Source organism: Sus scrofa, chromosome 7 (assembly GCF_054392235.1).
Source record: "Sus scrofa isolate SSC_HxYL_T2T_F1_AM1 chromosome 7, Sscrofa_HxYL_maternal_Yorkshire_Landrace_v2.0, whole genome shotgun sequence".
Classification (NCBI taxonomy): Eukaryota; Metazoa; Chordata; class Mammalia; order Artiodactyla; family Suidae; genus Sus; species Sus scrofa.
Window position 1 is genome coordinate 12,915,648 of NC_139389.1, and position 15,796 is coordinate 12,931,443.

General features: G+C 40.7%; 1 long non-coding RNA gene across 2 annotated transcripts in view; it reads right to left on the reverse strand.

Moving 5' to 3' along the window:
* Positions 1-5,436: 5,436 nt before the first annotated feature.
* LOC110261787 (uncharacterized) overlaps positions 5,437-15,796 on the reverse strand; it is a 42,001-nt gene continuing 31,641 nt past the window's right edge. Inside the window, exons 1-3 of one of the 2 annotated variants that reach the window (XR_014809680.1) lie at positions 13,794-14,035; positions 6,664-6,939; positions 5,437-5,929 (exon numbers count right to left, since the gene is read on the reverse strand). This is a non-coding gene — a long non-coding RNA (uncharacterized LOC110261787). Of the gene's footprint in view, positions 5,930-6,663; positions 6,940-13,793; positions 14,036-15,796 lie in introns of those variants that run through there. The other variant, XR_014809679.1, reaches the window with a different exon arrangement.

The following is a 15,796-nucleotide window of genomic DNA, read 5'->3' on the forward strand; positions in this document are numbered from 1 at the left end:
ACCAAAAATTGAGGACCATCAAATTAAGGTGAAACTAAAGCCAATTCTCACTACCCTTCTGGGAGCTTTCTCAGCTTTAGATGATGGAGCAGATGCTTAAAACAGATATTTTTTTCCAGAGTCAAAGCTGGTATTCACAAAATGTTAAGAGATTATTGAAGATTTAAAGTTGGGAGAAAGAATCCGAGAAGTTAAGAAAGACTGATGCTCCTGGTACCCTTTTTGCAGAAGTCACACTTTCTCTACTTACTGTTGGTCCTAACAGTGAAACATAATACTTTTGAGGTCTATACAATCCAGTTTTGTAAAAGGCTCTTTTTCTTTTAAACCATGCCATTTTTTCCCTTTTTCCTTATTAAAAGTATTGCTAAACTAAAACATACTGCTTATCAAAAGAGGACAGTCAAGATGAGTTTTGCTTATCTGCAACTTTTGGTCAGGCTGATTGATAGAAATCTTGAAAGTTTGCTATAAATCTTTTGATCATTTCTGCTGATATTATTAGCTTTCTTATCTCCTCTTATCTCCTCTGTCTCTAGTTTTGTGTATCATCAGATTCATTCATTTTTAGAATGTTGCTTTGTAATAGCAATAGACATATGAAGATGAAAAATTCCTTCAATTGATTACATAACAAAATCAATATTTTTATCTGCACTTGTTATCTTTTAAAACTGTCAATATACATATTTGGGATGTGATTAAGATGGCAGAATAGAAGGACTGGAGCTCAACTTCTCTCCTAAAAACAACAAAATTACAACCAAAGGCTGAGAAATCTTCAACCAAATAGACCTACTCCAGAAGACAAAGTGCAGGCCATATCAAGAGGTAGGATTACATGATATAAGCAATTCCATACCTTCCAGGTGGGAAGCCTCACAGACTGGAAAGTATCACAGAGACTCACTTACAAGAATAAGAGTTTTGAGCCCCACATCAAGTCCCCATGCCTGGGGATCTGGCATTGGGAGAAAGAGCCCTTGGAACATCTGGCATTGAAGGCCAGTGGGGCTTGTGCACAGGAGCTCCATGGGACTGGGGGAAGCAGAGACCCTATTCTTAAAAGGTGCACACAGACGTGCACATGCACTGGGTCCCAGGGCAAAGCTAAGACTCCATGGGAATCTGGGTCAGACCTGACTGCAGTTCTTGAAGGACCTCCTGGGAAAACAGGGGTGAATGTGGCTTGTTGTGGGGGAAGGACATTGGAAGCAAAGCTCTCGGGAATATTCATCAGCTTGCCTTTCTCTGGAGGTGGCCATTTTGGGAAAATCTGGCCCCACCCATCAGAGCTGAGAAGCCCCAAGCCAAAGAGCAATCCAGGTGGGATCACAACCCCGCCCATCAGTAAACAGGCTGCCTAAATACCCCCCAGGCACACAGCCACCTCTAATCTCACCCAGAGACAAAGCTCCACCCACCAGAGGGATAGGAATCAGCTCCACCTACCAGTGGGCAGGCATCAGTCACTCCCATCAGGAAGCCTACAACAAGCTCCCCATACCAACTTCAGCCACAAGAGGAGCAGACAGCAGAAGTAGGAGAGGCTACAACTCTATTACCTAGAAGCTAATGACAACAAAGATACAACACTCCAAAACCTATGGAATGCAGCAAAAGCAGTTCAAAGAGGAAAGTGTATAGCAATACAAGCCTACCTCAGGAAACAAGAAAAAGCTCAAATAAACAAGGTAACTTTACATCTAAAGCAGCTCGAGAGAGAACAGACAAGACCTAAAGTCAGTAGGAGGAAAGAAATCATAAAGATCAGAGCAGAAATCAATGAAACAGAAATGAAGAAAACCATAGAAAAGATCAATGAAATAAAAAGGTGGTTCTTTGGAAAGATCAACAAAATTGATAAACCCTTAGCCAGACTTATCAAGAAAAAGGGAGAGAGGACTCAAATCAATAAAATTAGAAATGAAAAAGGAGGGAGTTCCCGTCGTGGCGCAGTGGTTAACGAATCTGACTAGGAACCATGAGGTTGCGGGTTCGGTCCCTGCCCTTGCTCAGTGGGTTAACGATCCAGCGTTGCCGTGAGCTGTGGTGTAGGTTGCAGACGCGGCTCCGATCCCGCGTTGCTGTGGCTCTGGCATTGGCCGGTGGCTACAGCTCCGATTAGACCCCTAGCCTGGGAACCTCCATATGCCGCGGGAGCGGCCCAAGAAATAGCAACAACAACAAAAGACAAAAGACAAAAATAAATAAATAAATACATAAAATTAAAAAAAAAAAAAAAGAAATGAAAAAGGAGAAGTAACAATGGACATCACAGAAATACAAAGGATCATAAGAGACTACTATGTGAAACTATATGCCAAGAAAATGGAAAACCTAGAAGAAATGGAGAAATTCTTAGAAAAGTATGATCTTCCAAGACTAAACCAAGATGACATAGAAAAGATGAACAGACCAATCACAAGTACTGAAATTGAAACTGTAATTTAAAAACTTCCAACAAATAAAAGTCCAGGACCAGATGGCTTCACAGGCAAATTCTATCAAACATTTAGAGAAGAGCTAACACCTATCCTTCTGAAACTATTTCCAAAAAATCGCAGAGGAAGGGACACTCCTGAACTCATTCTGTGAGGCCACCATATCACCCTGATACCAAAACCAGACAAAGATACCACGAAAAAGGAAAACTACAGGCCAATTTCACTGATGAACATTGATACAAAAATCCTCAACAAAATACTAGCAAACCACAACCAACAATATATTCAAAGGATTGTACATCATGATCAAGTGGGATTTATCAATCAGTGTGATACACCACATTAACAAACTGAAGAATAAAAACCATATGATCTCTCAATAGATGCAGAAAAAGCCTTTGACAAAATCCAACACCCATTTCTGATAAAAAAAAAAAAAACCTTCAGAAAGTGGGCATAGAGGGAAGCTACCTCAACATGATAAAGGCCATATATGACAAACCCATAGCAAACATCATTCTCAATGGCGAAAAGCTGAAAGAATTCCTGCTGAGATCAGGGACAAGACAAGGATGTCTGCTTTCGCCACTACTATTCAACATAGTTTTGGAAGTCCTAGCCATAGCAATCAGAGAAGTAAAAGAAATAAAAGGAATCCAAGTTGGAAAGGAAGAAGTAAAACTATCACTATTTGCAGATGACATGATATTCTACCTAGAGAATCCTAAAGACTACCAGAAAACTGTTAGAGCTCATCAATGAATTTGGCAAAGTCGCAGGATACAAAATTAATACACAGAAATTGACAACATTTCTACGCACGAACAATGAAAGATCAGAAAGCGAAATTAGGGAAGCAATCCCATTTACCATCACATCCAAAAGAATAAAATTCCTAGGAGTAAACCTACCTAAAGAGACAAAAGACCTGTACTCTGAAAACTACGGGACACTGATGAGAAAAAATCAAAGATGACACAAATAGATGGAAAGACATACCATGCTCGTGGATTGGAAGAGTCAATATTATCAAAATGACTATACTACCCAAGGCAATCTACAGATTCAATGCAATCCCTACCAAATTACCAAGGACATTTTTCAAGAACTCGAACAAAATATGTTAAAGTTTGTTTGGAAGCACAAAAGACCCAGTATAGCCAAAGACATCCTGAAAAAGAAAAATGGAGCTGGAGGTTATCAGGCTCCTGGACTTCAGACTATAATACAAAGCAACAATCATCAAAACTGTATGGCACTGGCACAAAGACAGAAATACAGATCAGTGGAACAGGATAGAAAGCCCAGAATTAAACCCATGCACCTACAGTCAACTAATCTCTGACAAAGGAGGCAAGAATATACAATGGAGAAAAGACAGCCCCTTCAATAAGTGGTGCTGGGAAAGCCACATGTACAAGAATGAAATTAGAACACTTCCTAACACTATACACAAAAATAAACTCCAAATGGATTAAAGACCTAGATATAAGACCAGACATGATAAAACTCTTAGAGGAAAACATAGGCCAAACACTCTCCGACATAAACGACAGCAACATCTTCTCAGATCCACCTCTTTAGAGTAATGACAGTAAAAAGAAAAATAAACAAATGGGACCTACACTTAAAAGTTTCTGCACAGCAAAGGAAACCCTAAACAAAATAAAAAGACAACCCACAGAATGGGAGAAAATCTTTGCAAATGAATCAACTGACAAGGGATTCATCTCCAAAATTTATAATCACCTTCTGCAGCTCAATACCAAAAAAACAAATATCCCATCAAAAAATGGGCAGAATATCTTAAACAGACAATTCTCCAAAGAAGACACACAGATGGCCAAAAAACACATGAAAAGATGCTCAATATCACTCATTATTAGAGAAATGCAAATCAAAACCTCTATGAGGTACCACTTTATACCATCTAGAGGTCTACCAACAATAAGTGCTGGAGAAGGTATGGAGAGAAAGGAACCCTATGACACTGTTGGTGGGATTGTAAATTGGTGCAACCACTGTGGAAAACAGTATGGAGATTCCTCAGAAAACTAAACATAGAACTACCATTGGATCCAGCAATCCCACTCCTGGGCATCTATCCAGAGAAAACCATGACTCGCAAAGACACATGTACTCCAATGTTCATTGCAGCACTCTTTTCAATAGCCAAGACATGGAAACAACCTAAATGCCCATTGACAGAGGAGTGGATCCAGAAGATGTGGTGCATACACACAATGGAATATTACTCAGCCATTAAAAGGAACGAAATACCAGCATTTTTAGCAACATGGATGGACCTAGAAACTATCATGCTAAGTGAAGTCAGTGCGCTAGAGCTTCTATTAGAATTCCTCTGTCTTGATGCTTGAAGAGAATGTAGGAAAGCAGTGAAGATTCAAACAGTGAGACAACAACATCAAATGTTTTCACTGACATGTGAGATATGAAAAAAAGGACAGAATGAACTTCTTTGCAGAACAGATACCGACTCACAGACTTTGAAAAACTTATGGTTTCCAAAGGAGATAGGTTGGGGGGGTGGGGGTTGCACTGGGGGTTTGGGATGGAAATCCTATAAAATTGGGTTGTGATGATGATCATTGTATAACTATAAATATAAAAAATTCATTGAGCAATAAAAAATAAAACTGTCAATATGCATATTTGATTTTTGTATATTTATAGAACTATAGCTATAAACAAAACATTCATTTTTACCTAGAATTTTTGTTCTACAGATTCATTAATTATTTATTCATTCAATTAGGATTTCTGGTTATTAATAAACACCTGTCACTGTGGTCAGAGTAAATTTAAGGGGAGAACTAGTGCCTTTCAACTCAATTTATAATATCCATTTGGAAAATAGAGAAAAACTAGAAAGTTAAGATTATATAAGAGTCAGTAGTATTCGCCCTTGATTAGAAATATATGCAAAGTTTATAACAAACTCATCCAATGTGCCATCAGTGAGTCATCATGACATTCATTTAGTCTTTATTGATTCATGCAAACATCCCTGGGGAAATGACCAATAGGGATAAATCCTCACTTTTCTTATTTTCTGTAGATAAAATTTTAAAGAACCATTGCCAAACCTGTCATTCAATGTTCCAACAAGTGTTCAGTAAGCTAATGTATGCTGAAAACTGTCAGAGTGATTCCACACATTAAAGGAATCTGTGTGCCCATTAGTAGGTAGGATTGATAGATGATGATAGGCCATGCTGATCCCATCAGGAAACTGGACCAGAATTAGAAGGAGTACATTCTTGCTCTCTGAATAAAATGAATCATGTTCACCTGATATTCCACAAGCTGGCCCTCTAACGACAGCAAAAATCAATGTAGCCAGAGCCTTTGCTTCCACTAGAATTCCTCTGCCTTGAAGCTTGAAGAGAATGTAGGAAAGCAGTGAAGATTCAAATAAGGAAGATGTTTCTGGAACGTGGGGCCATGAGTAATACTAACACCTAAAAGAAACGTTTAAAAATCAGAATGTTTGCCTCTGCTCTCCCTCTTTCAAAAGCACTTCTTGGAGCTCCTGTTGTGGCTCAGGAGGTTAAGAATCCGATTAGTATCTATGAGGATGCAGGTTCGATCCCTGGCCTTGCTCAGTGGGTTAAAGGATCTGGTGTTGCTGTGAGCTGTGGTATAGGTCACAGACACAGCTTGGATCTGTTGTTGCTGTGGCTGTGGTGTAGACCAGCAGCTACAGCTCCAATTTGACCCCTAGCCTGCAGTACGCTGCAGGTGCGGCTGTAAAAAAGAAAAATAAAAAGCCCTCTGGATGTCAGAAAGAAAAACTGTATTTCTCTTTGAGGCCTTGCTCTTAAATGGCGCTATAGTTCTTGACTTGTGGTTGGTGAGGCCTGACTTATCAGGGCAAAGCATAGCAGTGAAAGGGAGGGTGTGGGCCTCTCGGGCCATCTTGGAGGGACAGTCTGCAAAGAAGCCATGCAGCTACGGGCAGGGTACTGCTCTGGGACTGCTGAGAAAGAGACTGGCTGAGGGTGGGGCTTAAGCTTCCCAGGGGAGAGACGAGCAGAGCAATTTGCCTGAGAGCCTCTACTGATGGAAATGTTATCACACAAGATTCTACCTTGTGATGAGAACCTTGATACTTTTATTCTGTTTGCTTTCAAACAGTAAGAGGTCCTTTTGCTCATCCATAGGAAGACATAGAGAAGAACTTGATCTGTCTTACCTGGCTTCCATGACTCAATTGCCTTTCTTGGGAGGTGAGCCCAGCATTATGTGGAGGTGTGCAGGGTTTTGGTTACTGAAGGGCTGCAGAATTCTGGGCAGGTCCTTGTTGGGACAGAAAGTTATGGGTCTTTGGTAAAGAGGGCCATGTCAGCAGGTCTTGTCTACCTTCATCTTAAAGATACTACAGGGGTGGAGTTCCCTGGTAGTTCAGTGAGTTGGGGATCTGGCATGTTCATTGCTGTGGCGCGGGTTGCTTCTGTGGCATGGATTCAATCTGCATGCAAAAAAAAAAAAAAAAAAAAAGGAGTTCCCAGCATGGCTCAGCCATTAATGAACCTGGCTAGCATCCATGAGGATTCGGGTTGGATCCCTGGCCTTGATCAGTAGGTTAAGAATCCGACGTTGCCATGAGCTGTGGTGTAGGTCGCAGACATGGCTCGGATTTGGCATTGCCATGGCTGTGGCAAAAGCAGGCAGCTACAGCTCCAATTCGACTCCTAGCCTGGGAACTTCCATATGCCATGGGTGTGGCCCTAAAAAGATAAAAAGGCAAAAAAAAAAAAGTATGGGGGCTGAATCCTTTCCTAGCTACCTTCTTGATGCTTTTTATAATGAGAGAAGGAGGTGAAGACAAGTTCTCAAGACTTTGGAAGTTTTCATTTTGGAGAAGGGATTCAATTTACCCTTTTAATTTCCATTCCAATTTAAAGCTTGCAGTTGTTAAAAGGCTTCTAATGGTATCGTGAACTGTCCTCTGTTATTTATTATTTCTCTGAGTCTGAGGACCACAGATTTGTTTTCAAAATAAAATCTGTGGAATGCTCATATTGATAAGGGTTTTCTGGGTGTCGATTCTAATATGCTTCTTTCTCAGTTCATGACAGGGGCTACTGGGAAGCATGGATGATACCAGAAAAGTGTATCAAATGCACTTCGAGTTTTAGGGTACACTGTCTTCAGGTAAGGGCTGACGGTCCAGAGTTATAAGAGAAATATTTTCCCAAGAGCTTATGTGAATGACTGTTGAAATTGAACTCTTATTCTCCTTGTAGGATATTTTTGGCCTATAATTTTTCTTGCCAGGACTGATGATTTTAGATGTGAAGGTACCAGCCTTCCCCAGGAGATTCTCTCTCTGATCACAGAGAACTTTTAGATCTGTTCCGAGTGACCTGCCTCTTTGGCGCTGCTGTAACAACCAAATACGTCCTATCTGCACCAAAACAGCTAAGGGCTAATAACAAATGGGCCCTCCCACTAATGTGAGCAAGCCCTGTTTGATTTAAAACCAACAAGCAAACACACACACATATAAAACTGTAAAGGACCAGTTTAAGCGATAAACTGAAGTCTTTGGCTGAGGTTTCCAGTAGAGATCTGCAAAGTGCTTCAGCTGATGGATCTGATTGATTGGTTGATTGATTTTGCTTTTGGGGGTCACACCTGCAGCCTATGGAAGTTCCCATGACAGAGATCGAATGGGAGCTGCAGCTGCCAGCCTATACCATAGCCTCAGCAACGCAGGACCCGGGGATCCGAGCCATGCCTGTGACCTACATCACAGCTCATGGCAACACCGGATCCTTAACCCACTGAACGAGGCCAGGGATCGAACCCATGTCCTCAGGACTGCTGAGCCACAGCAGGAACTCCCTGATAGATTTGATTTAAAACTAGAATATAATAAACCTAATAGGGAAAGGTAAGTTACAGCCTAAAATGAGGTCAGGACATGGGCAGCTGATTCAGCTAATCTCTCTGTCAGGCCAGCTGCATTCAAAATTTGAACCAAGCCAACAGGCACTTTTTTCCTTCTCTCTGAGATCCCAATCCCTTTCCCTTCCTCAACTGTATAACAACATGAAGTACTTTATTTTAACTTGCGTTATAGACATGAGGTTATAAAGTGAGAGTTTAGGGAGTTCCCGTCGTGGCGCAGTGGTTAACGAATCCGACTAGGAACCATGAGGTTGCGGGTTCGGTCCCTGCCCTTGCTCAGTGGGTTAACGATCCGGCGTTGCTGTGAGCTGTGGTGTAGGTCGCAGACGCGGCTCGGATCCCGCGTTGCTGTGGCTCTGGCGTAGGCCGGTGGCTACAGCTCCGATTCAACCCCTAGCCTGGGAACCTCCATATGCCGCGGGAGCGGCCCAAGAAATAGCAACAACAACAACAACAATAATGCCGTGGGAGCGGCCCAAGAAATAGCAACAACAGTAACAACAACAAAAAGACAAAGAAAAAAAAATAAAGTGAGAGTTTAATGATCTTACTTCCAACAAAACATCTTTCATTTCCATTAAACAAAATGCCTAAAATCTGTTATGTTGCAAGTAATAAATGTGTCCTTTGCATCTTTACAATAGACTAAACATGCAGTTAAGAATGAAGCCAACTTCTCAAACTCCATTAAAGGCTACATAATTATTTGAATCAAATTACAACACGAATTCACACATCAAAAAAAAAAAAAAAAATCCTCTGAAAATCCGTTTCTAAGATTCCCAATTCTTCCTGAAGCTGAAATTGTTATTTTTCATGTTCTTTCTGACAATAAGAGTATTATTGACAATAATAAAGAATATTATAAATAATTTTAAATTTTAGAAAGGGTAAAGAAGAAAGGAAAACTCAATCTGAACCCATTTATAATAGCACCAAAAAGGTTAAAACACTTAGAAATGAATTTAACCAAAGAAGTGTAAGACTTACTAGGAACTACAAAGAATTGTTGAAAGAAGTTAAAGGAGATTTAAGTAAAAGAAAAAAATATTCCATGTTCATAGATCAGGAGACTTAGTATTATTAAGGTGGTAATACTACCCAAATAGATCTAAAGATTTAATGCAATCTGTATCAGAACCCCAGCTGCCTTTTGTGGGGCAGACACGATAAGCTGATCCTAAAATTCATACAGAAACTCAAGGAACCCTGAATAGCCAAAACAATTTTGGAAAGGGCAAAGTTAAAGGGCACATACTGTCCAAAAATTTCTAAAAGAAATTTTAATTAAAGTATAGTAGATTTACAATGTGCCAATTTCTGCTATAGAGCAGTGACATACATACACACATGCGCATGCACGCACACACACACACACACACATACACACACACTCCCTTTCTTATGTTATCTTCCATCATGGTCTATCCCAAGAAACTGGATATAGTCCAATTCCAAAACCTACTATACAGATACAATAACCACGATAGTGAGATACTTGCATAAGGCTGGACATTTAGATCAGTAGAATGGAATTGAGAATAAAGAACTAAATCCTTACATTTTTTTTTTTGTCTTTTTTTGTTGTTGTTGTTGCTATTTCTTGGGCCGCTCCCGCGGCATATGGAGGTTCCCAGGCTAGGGGTCGAATCGGAGCTGTAGCCGCTGGCCTACACTAGAGCCACAGCAATGCAGGATCCGAGCCGCGTCTGCAACCTACACCACAGCTCACGGCAACGCCGGATCGTTAACCCACTGAGCAAGGTCAGGGACCGAACCCGCAACCTCATGGTTCCTAGTCGGATTCGTTAACCACTGCGCCACGACGGGAACTCCAATCCTTACATTTTTGATTCACTGCTTTATGACGAGGGTGCCAAGACCTTTCAATGGGCAAGGGACAGTCTTCTCCACAAATGGTGCTTAGACACCTGGATATCCATGAAAAAGAATAAAATTGGACCCCCTTTCTCAAATAATATCCAATAATTAACTCAGAATGAATCATAGACCTAAATATAAGAGCTAAAACTAGAAAACTTTTTGGAGAAAAAATAGGTATAATCTTTGTGACCCTAGATTAGGCCATGAATTCTTAGATATGGCACCCGAAACATAAGCAGCAGAAGAAAATATAGTTGGACTTTTTTTAAAATATACTTGGACTTAATGAAATTTAAAACTTTTTTGCTTCAAAGGACACTATCAAGAAAATGAAAAAGCTCACAAAATGAGAGAAAATATTTGCAACCATATATCTTATAAGGTACTTGTATAGAGAGTATATAAAGAATTCCTACAACTCAGTAATAAAAAGACAAATAACCTAATTGAAAAATAGGCAAAAGATTGAATAGACCTTTATCCTAAGAAGATAAACAATTGGCTAATAAATGCATGAAAAGATACTTAACATCCTTAGTTAGCTGGGAAATGTAAATCAAAACCATAATAAGACACCATTTCACATCCACTAGGATGGCTAAAATCAAAATGACAGACAGTAACAGATGTTGGCAAGGATGTAGAGAAATTGGAATTGTAATATACTGCTTGTGGGATTATAAAATGGTATAGCCACTTTGGAAAAGTTTGGTAGGTCCTTAAACTATTTACATGGAGTTATTATATAATTCAACAATTCTACCCCTGGGAATAGACCCCAAAAATTGAAAACATATGCCCACATAAAACCTGTACACAAATGTTCACGGTCAAATTATTTATAATAAAGTAAAAACAGAAAAGTAGAAACAGAAAAAATGTCTATCAACTAATGAATAAATGGTTCCTAGTATCCAGGCAGGGGAATGCTATTCTACAACAGAAAGGATTAAGATACTGAAATATGATATGACATAGATGAACCTTGAAAATATTATGTTAAATGAAAGAAGCCAGTCACAAAAGGCCATGTATTATATGATTCCATTAATATATAATTTCCAGAAGAGGCAAATCCATAGAGACAGAAAGCAGATTAGTGATTGCCAGTAGCTAGATATAGGGGACGATGGGGTAATAACTGTTAATGGGTACAGAGTTTCTTTTGGGGGTGATAAAATGTTCTCATATTAGATATTATTGATGGCATACAACTTTATGAAGAATTTTTTTTTTATTTTAAAAGAGTGAATTTCTTAGTATGTGAATTATGTCTCAATCAAATTGTTATTAAAATTAAACAAATGAGGTAACTGTCACTTTTTTGGGCCACACCCACAGCAAATGCAAGTTCCTGGACCAGGGATCAGATCCAAGCCACAGATCCTTTAACTCACTGTACCAGGCCAGGGATTGAACCCACGCCTCAGCTGCGACCTGAGCTGCGCAGAGACAATGCCAGATCCTTAATCTGCCATGTCACAACAGAAGCTCCTGTCAGTTTTAAATGATGGTGGCACTTGTAAACTAACAAACAAAAAACATAACTCAACCTGAGGCCATGTTACATATTAATGGAGCTAACCACTATTCACATGTTAGGGTTACCCTTTACACACACACACACACACACACTATTTCCACAAGATTTTGATCAAACAGTGCATTCTGTGTTTGCTGTTTGTCAGGTAACAGCATAGCTTTTCACCCAGGGACACCAAATACTCCTGTAAAGCAGGGTTTGTAGGTAGGAAGGATGCCACTGGGACTATTTGGGACAATTTGAGCTGACACCTAGTTGAAATTTTTTTATTTTCATGCTTACCTGTTTACATTATTGTGTACTGAGAAACATAATTAGCACAGCAAACTCATGTCATAGACATAATTGCTTAGGATCCGGATAGGCGGGAGGGAATACATGTTTCAAAAACTGAATCAATTTAAAGAAATACACTAAGTATGTAATAGTAGAGCAAAACATAAGACAAAAGCCCTGAAATGGTACTGAAATGACTGTAGTCTGGAAAAAAAAAACTATTCCAAAATATTATTTTTAATCATGTCATAGCATTTTGTTGCACGGATGGATATAGCATCACTCACTCTCTCTTGATTGGATGGGCTATTGGGTTGTTCACAACTAGGAGCTGTTGTTTTGGAGGGTCTCTCCTGAGCCCAGTTGGTGCCCTTCTGGCCTTGGCTGGCTGTGGGTTTGGGGGGCAGGCTCACAGAGGAAGAAGAAATAGCCAGTGAAAGCCTTTCTAGCAACCCTTGAAAGCAGACTCCCTTGGGAGAGATTTGCTTGTATAAGGGCAGAACGTAAATTTACCTGATGGATTCACTGGAGTGTATTTTAAAGCTGCATATTCTTATGATAAGGCAGGAAAAAAGACGGGTAGCCAATAGCCAGAATGGGTGGAATCCCTTCCCTTCCCCTCCATTCTCCTTGTCCCCATGGCTTACCCTCCCCAGGATTCAAAATCTGATGAGTCCTAAAACGGTGGTAGGCAAACTTGGGGCGCTCCCCATAAGAGACCGCTTTCTCTCATTGTAGTCACTTCCTTCCACCCCCTTCCCATGCAAATAGGCTCAGAACAGCAAGCCCACTTTGCAGAACCAGCTCTGAGAAGGACAAAATGCCTGATCTGTGTTTAAAAGGCAACACCATGTATTTAGAAATAACCTGCTTTCAGGAAATTCAGAACAATCTTCTTAAAGTTCTGCTGGAGCTAGCCAATTTCTCTTTTAGGGTCACTTGTTTGTATTAATAGAAATCCATCTGCATAAAGTGACAGTCTACGTTCCTGCTCCCCCGCCTGTCACCAGATGGAGACTTGGTCAAAGTGGGATGCTGTCTTTCACACAGATGCCAGCATATATAAAAAGACAAGTTATTGGTGGAAATTATAATAGATGGAGATTAGGACCATTCTAAAACAGACTTGGATCTCTGCTTTTGACACAGGAAATGTTGTTTACACCATTTCAGTGGGATTGCCTAAAATACACCAGTTCCACGCTAAAGATAATTACTTACACTACTTACTAACAGATAATGCATTCTTCCGAGTAAGTTTTAAAAACAATTTTAAAAGAAACTCTCCCAGTTAACACTTATTTATTCATCCTTTTCACTCACCTTTCCTTGACTGTGGAGATTTTTTTTAAAACTAATAAAAGTAAAAGAAATAGAACTGAGCAGGAGATGGCAAGCCATTCCAGGAGTGTAGTCACTGCTCGTCCCCCACCTCCACTCCACTTCCAACACCAGGGCTTTGGCTCTGCTTAGTCCAGTGGCTACAGACTCCCATGAGCAGCTGGATGAAAGTGGTCCCTGAAGCTCTAAGTTCTTGCAAAGAAATGAAGGAAATGGTGCAAGGATTGCACCATCATGACCTAGCCAAGAACCTGGGGAGCAGGATCAATCCCACAGGCTGAAGACCAGAAAGCAGCTGATCTTGGGGAGAGTGCGGAACTTTCTTCCAACTCCTTTTTATATACCATATTCAGAAGGTACCTTACCTTTTGTTTCCTGAAGCATCCTGCTCTTCAAACAGACCAAAGATTTTTCAGGTGTGTCCTGGGTACCGGAGACCATGCCAACATGCAGTCTCTCTCTATTTTCTCAGGTTTCTGGCTTCTCCCGGAGTCCTGGTCCATTTTCCGGACTCCTCCATTCAACAGGATCATAGCCACTGGTCCAGAACTCTCATGACCCATCCAGAACCTTGACAGCCCTTTGTTTCCTCGATCCTGAACTTTTGCTGGAGGATCCAGAATAGATTAGGATTACCTTTGACCGTAGACACCTGCTGACAGCAGCTTAGCCAAACAGAAGGCCATGTTTCTTATATGACTGGACCTGCAGAGGGACCCCCAGGCTAGGACCTCTGAAAGTATCTGAGGTCATCAATGATGACCTCCTCTACCATCCTCATTGTTTGATTTTCATCTTTCGGGTTACAAGATGGCCTTTTTACCCCCAGATCTCAAGTCTATTTCCAGGCAGGTTGAAAGATGAAAGGATAAAGGCATAAGACACTTGAGTCTGCCCTTTTTATTTCATCACGAAAAAAAACTAATTTTCAAAAAGTTTCACCCAAAAGACATTTGCTTTCAACCTACTGGCCAACGCTGAATACCTTGGTCACCTCTAATATTAAGAAAGTCTGTGGAAGTAATTGTTTTTAACTGAGTACCCTGTAGCCCAAAATGAAATTTTGGTTCTGTGAAAAAGAAGAACAAGAGAACAGGTTTTGGCAACTGGTAATGCCCACCACAAACCAAGCCCAAGGAAAAAGTTGGATAGTTTGGGATGATGATGCTACCATGCGTTTGAATTCCTGGGTCGTCTCCACATGGCAGCTCCTATACCCACTACTGATCAAGACTTTTTTTTTTTTTTTTTTTGCTTTTTAGGGCCGCATCCATGGCACATGGAGGTTCCCCAGGCTAGGGGTCAAATTGGAGCTAAAGCTGCCGGCCTACACCACAACCACAGCAACACAGGATCTGAGCAGCGTCTGCGACCTACGCCACAGCTCACGGCAACACCGGATCCTTAACCCACTGAGCAAGGCCAGGGATTGAACCTGCGTCCTCATGGGTGCTAGTCAGATTCGTTAATGGCTGAGTCATGACAGGAACTCCTGATTAGGACTTTTCTTGACATTGTTGAGAATAGCTCATCTCTCTTAAACACCACTCCTGACCCATAGCTGTAGCCCTCAACAGTCAACCTCGTAGCTAATTAAGTTCTGTGGCCTCCACCTTCTTTTCTTTTCTTTCTTTTTTTTGCTACACCCACAGCATATGGAAGTTCCCAGGCCATGCCCCAGCTATGACTTACGCTGCAGTTGCAGCAATGCCAGATCATTTAACCTACTGCACCAGGTGGGGGGATAGAACCCACACAGCCACAGTGATCCTTAGCCCACTGTACCATGGTGGAAACTCCCACCGTCTTTATTTTTCCAACCATCTCATGCCAGTCTCATGCAAACCCACATCTTGTGGCCACTGCTGTGTAAGTTATGACATGACAGGATCTCCAACACAGTGGGAAGCAGTGAGAATTGGGAGGAATCAGGGAGAGTTTAGTTCACAGAGATGATGTGGAAATACGACTTGCAAGTAAACCTCCATTTATCCCTAACCCTGCCTCCCAACAACAGAGCTGATTTGGGGCTTTGTTTCTGACCTGTCCTGCCGGAGATTTTCTAACCCTTTACAAATACATATGGTAGAATTTTTCAAAGTGTGAGACAAATGGGAGTATACTAAACATCTGTTCTATAACTTGATATTTTTCAACAAACAATGTATCTTGACTATTTTCCCAGACTACTACATGGAGATCTACCTGATTCTGCTTGGTGTTATAGTACATGCATGTACAGAAATTTCTTAAACTATTCCCCCTGCTGAAGAGCATTTAACTTGTTTCCAGTTGTTTACCAATATCCACATGGGTACAGAGAACAGCTTTCTACAATGGGCTTTAATCACCTATGTGAGTGTGTGTG